Genomic DNA, 7,681 nt, shown 5'->3' on the forward strand with positions numbered 1-7,681 from the left:
AAGAAAAGGATAATCCACAAACACAAGGTAATTACAAGTTACATAACACAGTTTTCTATGTTTAAGATTATCTAACATTTATTCATATCATTCTTATATTTACCAATACATGAATTGTTTTATAGAGTATACTTTAAAACAATACCAAGTGCCATTAATTATTTTACATGGCAACCAAAAGTTTGGACATTACTGCCCCAGAAACTAGGGCCTACCTGACAAAACTGTCTCCTAATCTAATTTCAAAGATCCAAAGGACAGCAGAAAAATGTAAAAATTAACCAATTATCTAAACTTTCAGAATGAAATATTTTAGAAATCAAGTTCTAGTATGGAACACTTATAAATAATGTGTTTGAATTTCTTAATTTTATTCATGGCTTTAGAAATGTGAACATTAGCAATTTATCAGCATTAAATCATTTTGGGTCTCAAAGTATTCCACCACAATTGTCCTATTTCAGAAAGACCCTATAAAATACATCAGTAGTATTCTCATTTCATGGTCAAAAAATTAAGCAAGGAGAGAATAAATGTCTTGCCCCATATCACTAGATTGAAACGTTTGTGCATTTTAGAAATTTTCCAAAGTATAAGCAACTTCTAACTTAAAAATAAATTTTTTCTATGAGCAAAATCTATGAACCAATTTGCTTTCTTTCAAAACACACTTTCCCTTTAAAACAATAGTAATTTGATCCTCCACACAAAGCCTTCTGTATCTATAGTGCATGAATAGGCATATACTAGTATGAGTCCTAGAATATAAAAAAACAAGGAATCTAGAGACTTGACAAAATTCTGAAATTCATTAAGCTTTGCTTTGGCATTCTTCCTACCTTCCTTCTGGTGCTCCTACTCCCATCTCTAAGATGTGCCTTAAATCTTCCCCAAGTTCCTCACCTGAGGCACCTCACAATTTCTTTTCCCTGATCTCCTAGCAGTCAAGATAACTCATTTGAGCCAACTAACACAAACAACACTTGATTTAATCATTAATATTACAAAAAGGCCCTTGAGAATTTCACAGATGTTTTCTCTCCCCAGAAAAATCACATAGGCGCTCACCCCAAATTTTTCATAAAATTTCAAGAGATTGAGGGTCACGAAGCCAATATATATCCATAAGCCCCAGAACTATAAGCCCCAGGTTAAAAACCCTTTACTTAATATATTAATCTCATAAAACCCCAAGACTCTTCCACAGGAGTTTGTATTTTAAGAAAACTGTCAACTCAAATGATATCTCTAATTCTTAGAAATTAAAAACTTTTAAGGCAGTGTTAAAAAAAAATGTAAAAGAACCCCAACAATATGGAGAAGGGATTTTTAGGCATCCCTGTCATCGAGGCCATCACTCAAAGCTTTCAAGTAGCAATTCCCATGAAAGAAGGGGAGGAACAGGACCTATTTCTAAGCATGGGTCATCTATTAAATTGGGTTTTATAAGCCCTACCCCTGTAATTAGTAATGCTCTAGAAATCTACTCTATCTAAACTATCATGATTCCTAGCAAAACAATACATACATACATACATACACATTCAGAAAATTTTTTATCTCTTAAATGCCAAGTCCAGTTTTTATCCCAGTAAACTCCCTGTAGTATTTCACATTGCTAACTTCCCTGTTAAGATTCTCTTAATCCCTCTCCTGAGCATCTTCAACTCTGTACCATTTATCTTATCTGTTTAGCCACTCTTTTTCAACTTCCCTCATAAGTCCCTATTCTTCCACTTGACCCTCAGATGTATGCTCCCCAAGGTTGCCCTTAGTTTTTTCCTCACTCCTGATATTATACAGGTTGAGCTTCCTTAACCTGTAAATCTGAAATCCAAAAGGCTCCCAAATCTCAAACTTTTTGAATGCTGACATGACAGCACAAATGGAAAATTCCACACCTGACCTCATGGACAGGTCAAAGTCAGAATTCTGTTTCATGCACAAAATTACTTAAAACACTATATATAATTACTGCCAGGCTATGTGTATAAGATGTATATGAACATAAATGAGTTTTGTTTAGACTTGGGTCCCATCCCCAGAATATCTATGTATATGCAAATATTAAGAAAAAATCCAAAACACTTATCCAAAGCAGAAATTCTGTTCTTCCTATACATTCCCTATCTTAAAGGCATCACTATCATCCATTAACCAAACTATAATCTTTAACTCCTTCACACTCAATTGTCAGACAAATTTGACAACTGTAAAGTAAAAATAATCTCCAGAATTTATCTCCTTTTACATCACAATTCGATAGTTTCACAGGTCTCCAGTCCAATCTTCGCATGTCATCTTTTTCAAAACTAGAAATGTCCTACTCAAAGCTCATAAGGCCCCCAAATATCTCAGAATAAAGTCCATACTCATGAGCATGGAATTACAAACTCTTCCTAATCAGGATACAACCCCATCAGCTTCATTTTCCACTACTCTCCAAGTAGAGTAAAATCCACTTGCTATTTCTCAAATCAGACTATTGATGCCCTTCCTCTCAGCTCCTCTTCTCCATCAGTATTACTACTATTCAAAGTCCTACTCTAACTTCCCCTACGTGAAAAATCTTCCCTAATTTCACTTTTCCCCCGGATCACTTTCCTATCTCCAGAAGAAATTCCTCCCTCCATCTATAATCCCACACCACTCCTTCTTTACTCTATTTTGGTTCTCAATAAGCTGTATTATAGAAAGCTGAACCCCTTTTTTTCTCCCCTACTAGACAAGGCCCATGGTTTTTGTTACTCTAGCACCTAGCACATGCCTGGAACATAGTGCATCTTTAATCAATGTCTAGTGAATGAATAGCAAACTCCAAAGTGAAGACACACTTAAGGATGTTATTTCTCAATGGAGGTATGCCGCATCCTCTTGAACATAAAACAAGAATTAGGTCCCCTAGTCCCTAGCTCCCCATTTCTAGTCCACTGCTCAAATAGTTTTAAGCAATGTTTCATGGGGACATTTCCTCACTTCCTCTTGTTCTTTATAGGTTTACTGCCAACCTAACCACATTAGCATTCAGTAGCAGCAACAAAACAGACTTAAAATTCTAAAACGCAAAGACTTTACAATTACCAACAGTAAAACACAAATCCTTTTTTTTCAAGTCTTAATGTACATGCATACAAAGCTCATTCTTCACAGATGATTCTAAATATGGCTTGGCATAGTTTACCCAACAGGCACCACTTAAGAGTTCTTAAGAAAAATGACCACTTTCTTTTCATCAAAGTGAAGCCAAACTTTTCACATTTGTAACCACAGAAATCAGCATGCATGAATTAATCTAAATACTATGCTTATATACTAAAAAATATAATTACTATAAATAGTACAGTCTAAATCACCGAACTGATGACCCATATAAAAGTAGCCCTAGTAGCTTCTTTTGAAAATATTTCCCCCCAAAAACTCCAGTGATCATCTCAACCTATAAAACTAGATTCTTTTACCAGTATCATCTTCTCTTTCCCTCTCTTTTCCACACCAACCCTTCTTCAACACACAAATATACCCCTCCTTACTAGACATGGCTTCTTCAAGAAATTATCTGATGATTCAGTACCAGCTGCAGTTTTAAACTCTTTGTGGTTGGGCGAGGCAGACTACAGGTCTAGGATTCAGTAGACGATTCCTTAGGCTCAGATCATCTTCTATGTGACTGTTACTAGTGATATAATACAGATTTGCCTCAGGGGATCACAAATGTGGTAGGCATTCCTTAACTATAAGTACTTTGTTTTTTTTAATATACTAGAACATCTCTATAAAATTGTTATTTCTGGCTTCTCTTCAGTTCATAGAAAGTTCACTTGGTATCATATAAACATTCACATTTTAGGACACTTTAAGCATAAAGACCATGACATGATGAAGCCTTTTTGATGTTTCAGTAACTAAACTGAATTGCATGGGGTTGAAAACACATTAGCCTAATTCTGAAATGCACTTTAGAAAAAAATATACATTCCAAAGTATACATATAATCCACTTATTTTCCTTGGGCATTCAACTATTCATTTTCCAAGTTTTGTCCATATTACATTAAAATAACTTCAAACAAAGCAGTCTTGTTGCTCCAGGATTAAAAGTTTCCAATAGCTCAATGTGGTTTTAATCTTCTGGAAACACCTGAAATTGATTTGTTTCACCTCCTTTTACTACTACTTATCTTCTAGCCCGTTCACCTTAGTAGAATACTAATGGATAAAAGTACTAACTGAAAACCCAAGAAAGTGGATAATCCACCCTCCAGTTAATAAGGAAATATATGATACAAAAGGTACAAAAATTAACATGGACCCAGAGACTCTAAAAACATCAGACTTGATCTAAATAAAATGTTTCTAAAATAAACTTAACAAGTGAGTTTCTTTTTCATTGCTGTTTTATCAAGCATTCATGGAAAATTATATTTGGGTAAGCTCAAGCTGAAAACATTAGCTTTAGCTCACAAGGAAAACATGAAAGAACAAAAAGAAAATGTCCTTTAGTATAGAACATTTTCTGAAATGTTTTTTATAAAACCATAACATAAATACCAAACATTGGTATTTATTTGTAAGACTGATTTTCCAAATACTACTTATATATGTACTACTACTAGGCATCATACATAGTCACACACAAACATCAAAATTCAAATATCCCATTTCCTGGATGATTACAGGCCCAGAAAGGATGCTTCTAAACTCATCAGGTTAGAGTAGACATTTGTGAAACTCAACAGCCCACAGAGTTCCCCCTCACCCTCCAACTTTCCACAGTGGCACCAAGTGGATGAATAAACCTGCTTCAGCATGAAGCACTGGGCTTGTCTAAAGACATCTAACAGAAGCTGAATGTATACATTAACTTCCTGTTGAGGTAGGACTGCAGAGTGTGTTTCTAAAGACTGACAGTTCATAGTCTCTCCAGAAACCAAAAAATCAGCACGCTTTTTCAAATACCCCTGAAAAAATTTTAATTTCAGTAATTACTGTTCATCATTATTATTCCCCTACATTTACTGAATGCCTTATTACATGTAAGGTATAAAATTTTAATCCTAGACCACAAAGAGCTTAAATTTCCCTTAAAACAGTCATCCATTTGTGGTTATTTCACATAAAATGCTCTTGTTTGGTTGAACCTACAGTGTATGGGCAATGCAAATTCAGGGATTTAAATCATAGGAAGTTGGCCTTCAGCTCCCTAACAATCTGAAGAGATGAGTGAACAATTAAGATTTAATAACACAAAAACCTACAATTTTGGGTTCCATTGAAATATACATGACTTGAAAAGGAAACCTGAAATCCTTTCTCCTTTAATTCCTTCTATATCTGGAAAAGGGCCCCCATTATCTTCTACTCCTATAGATCCTTCTCTAAACACAGGAGCTAAATTTCCTTAACACATGATAAGGAGCCCAGTGCAGTGGTACTTGCATGTAGTCCCAGCTGCTCAGGAGGTTGAGGCAGGAGAATGGCTTGGGCACAGGAGTTCAAGGCCAGCCTGGGCAACATAGCAAGGCCCATGCCCCTCCTCTAGGTCTCTAACTAAAAAAAAAAAAATTTTTTTTTGGAATGATAAGAAAACTATTTGCACGAAAACTCCTGGTGTGAGGATGAGATTTTTTTTTTTTTTTTGCTTAAACATGACCACTGACTACTAAGCAAAAAGTCATCTTCCCTCCTCTACGCTGAGTTTGAGTTTGAGAATCAAAGGACTTCAAATAAAGATGAGCCAAAAGATTAAGTAAACAGTTAATCTGATTTTGTTTTGGTTTTGGTCATGGGCCCTATTGAACGCCATGGTCTAACTATCAATAGAAAAAAAAAAAAAAGCTCCTTGACACAAAAAATTCTGCACACAATTTAAGGTCCAAGTTAAGAATAAATATACTATATTACATGTGATAATTGTATGCTTGCTTTCACACTCATAAAATAAGGAAATTACACTGAGATGCACAGATATAACTAGTAATATTTTCACTACCTTATGGGAAAACTTGTCAAGAACTTTCAAACACAATATTAGGGAGTCAGGCTACTACTACTGGATCAAACACACACACACACAAACCAGCATCACCAGAGCCCCACCTCAGCACCCCCCCTTCCTTCCCTTTAGTGAGAAGCAACCCAATAACTTACTGTTCAAGGCTAAAGGAAAACAAATTTTTTAACAGCCAGGGTTGAGATGGAATGGGAAAAGGATCACTATGAGCACAGATGATGCCCTGGGACCAAAAGCTGTACCCATTCTCCTGCCCAACACTGTCCAAGCTGATAGGCTCACTCACACTACCTTTTTCCTTTTGAGTTTCCCAATACATGTCCTCTAAACACAAGAAAATGTGTATTCTGCTCTGACCACAGAAAGAATTCAGCACAATTGACACCAGCTCTAAAGTAAGCAATTAATATATTCTAATATAATGCTTGAGAAGAAAGAACAGGCAACAGCTCCTCCAACTGGTTAGAGCAAGATAGCATTTGAAGCCCTAAATATAATAAAATTTTCAGACTCCAAGTTCTGTTGGGCACATTGAAATGCATTGCAGAAACTTTGGGACGAGCAGCAACGACACAACAGGTGAGAGAGGCGGTGGACACCACTGCACAGTGGAGTGCATAACATGCAAAACCCGAAAGGGTTTGGGGATGTGGGATAATACCATGCACAAGGCAATTCCAGAGCCCCTGTCTTTCCAGTAGCAAGGTTCTGTTCCTTCGGAAGGGCGTGCCACTCCCCCTCTCCCTTACCCAAGGGACCTCCACCCCAGGCACAGGAAGAACCGAGGCCCCTCCGTGAGCACATCTCAGCTGGGGAAGAAAACACAATGTCGCTCCTTATTTCTGCGTACAAAAGGACTTTGCGCCCTCCTCCTCCAACTGCTGCCTGGGCCGCCTCCTAACTTGCAAGAAGGTGGGCAACGCGCCATATTCCAGCGTCCCCCTGTCTACCTGGGTAACAAGCCCACGCTACCCCGGCGGGAGGGAAGCTTCGGCGGCAGCCCGAAGAGCCAGCCTCCTCTCCCGCAGGAGACAGCGGCTCCCGCGCCCCGGCCCGGCCCCGTCGCGCCGCGCCGCCCGCGGACGAGACCCGGGAAGGGCCGAGGGGGCGAGCCGGCAGCTACGGCTCCGGTCCCGCGCAACCCGCCCACCTCCCGCTCCAGGGCCCGGCGCGCTCTCCGCGCCTCCCGCTCCCGAGCCCGCGGGAAGGCCGAGCCCCGGGTTCCACGGCGGGAGGAGGCCGCGGCCCCGAGAACCCCAGGCGGCGGGGGAGGCCGGAACCCTGGGGCTCTCGGAGGGCAGTACCTCCCTCCCGAGCCCGCCAGGACGCCTGGGGCCTAGTGCGGCCTGCGCATCCTCGGGGTGGCGGTTTGACTGGGCCGGGCCGGGGCCCCCCGCCCGAGGCGGGCCGAATCCGGCGGGGGCCCAGGCCCGGAGCCGGGGGCAGCAGGGTGCCGGCTGCGGGGCGGGCCGGCCGGCCGGCGGGCGGGCGGCGTGTTGCGGCTGCGCCGGGGCTGAAATAGCTGGAGATTGCGCGGTAGGGCACTCACCTCAGAGCGGCTGCGCTACCGTGGGCCTGCGCCGTGGAGACTGCGACCGCGCCGGCTCCTCGCAGCCTCCTGCCACCAGCGGCAATGGCGAGCGCTGCCGCCTCTGCCGCCGCCGCCGCCGCC

General features: G+C 40.8%; 1 protein-coding gene across 3 annotated transcripts in view; it reads right to left on the reverse strand.

The window, feature by feature from the left end:
* The window catches only part of NRF1 (nuclear respiratory factor 1), a 117,836-nt gene extending 110,155 nt beyond the window's left edge, over positions 1-7,681 (reverse strand). For 2 of the 3 annotated variants that reach the window (XM_045565508.1, XM_045565510.1), the window contains exon 1: positions 7,559-7,673. The gene's annotated coding sequence lies outside the window, so the exon portion shown is untranslated. Of the gene's footprint in view, positions 1-7,558 lie in introns of all 3 variants that reach the window. The other variant, XM_045565509.1, reaches the window with a different exon arrangement.

Source organism: Lemur catta, chromosome 11 (genome assembly GCF_020740605.2).
Source record: "Lemur catta isolate mLemCat1 chromosome 11, mLemCat1.pri, whole genome shotgun sequence".
NCBI lineage: Eukaryota > Metazoa > Chordata > Mammalia > Primates > Lemuridae > Lemur > Lemur catta.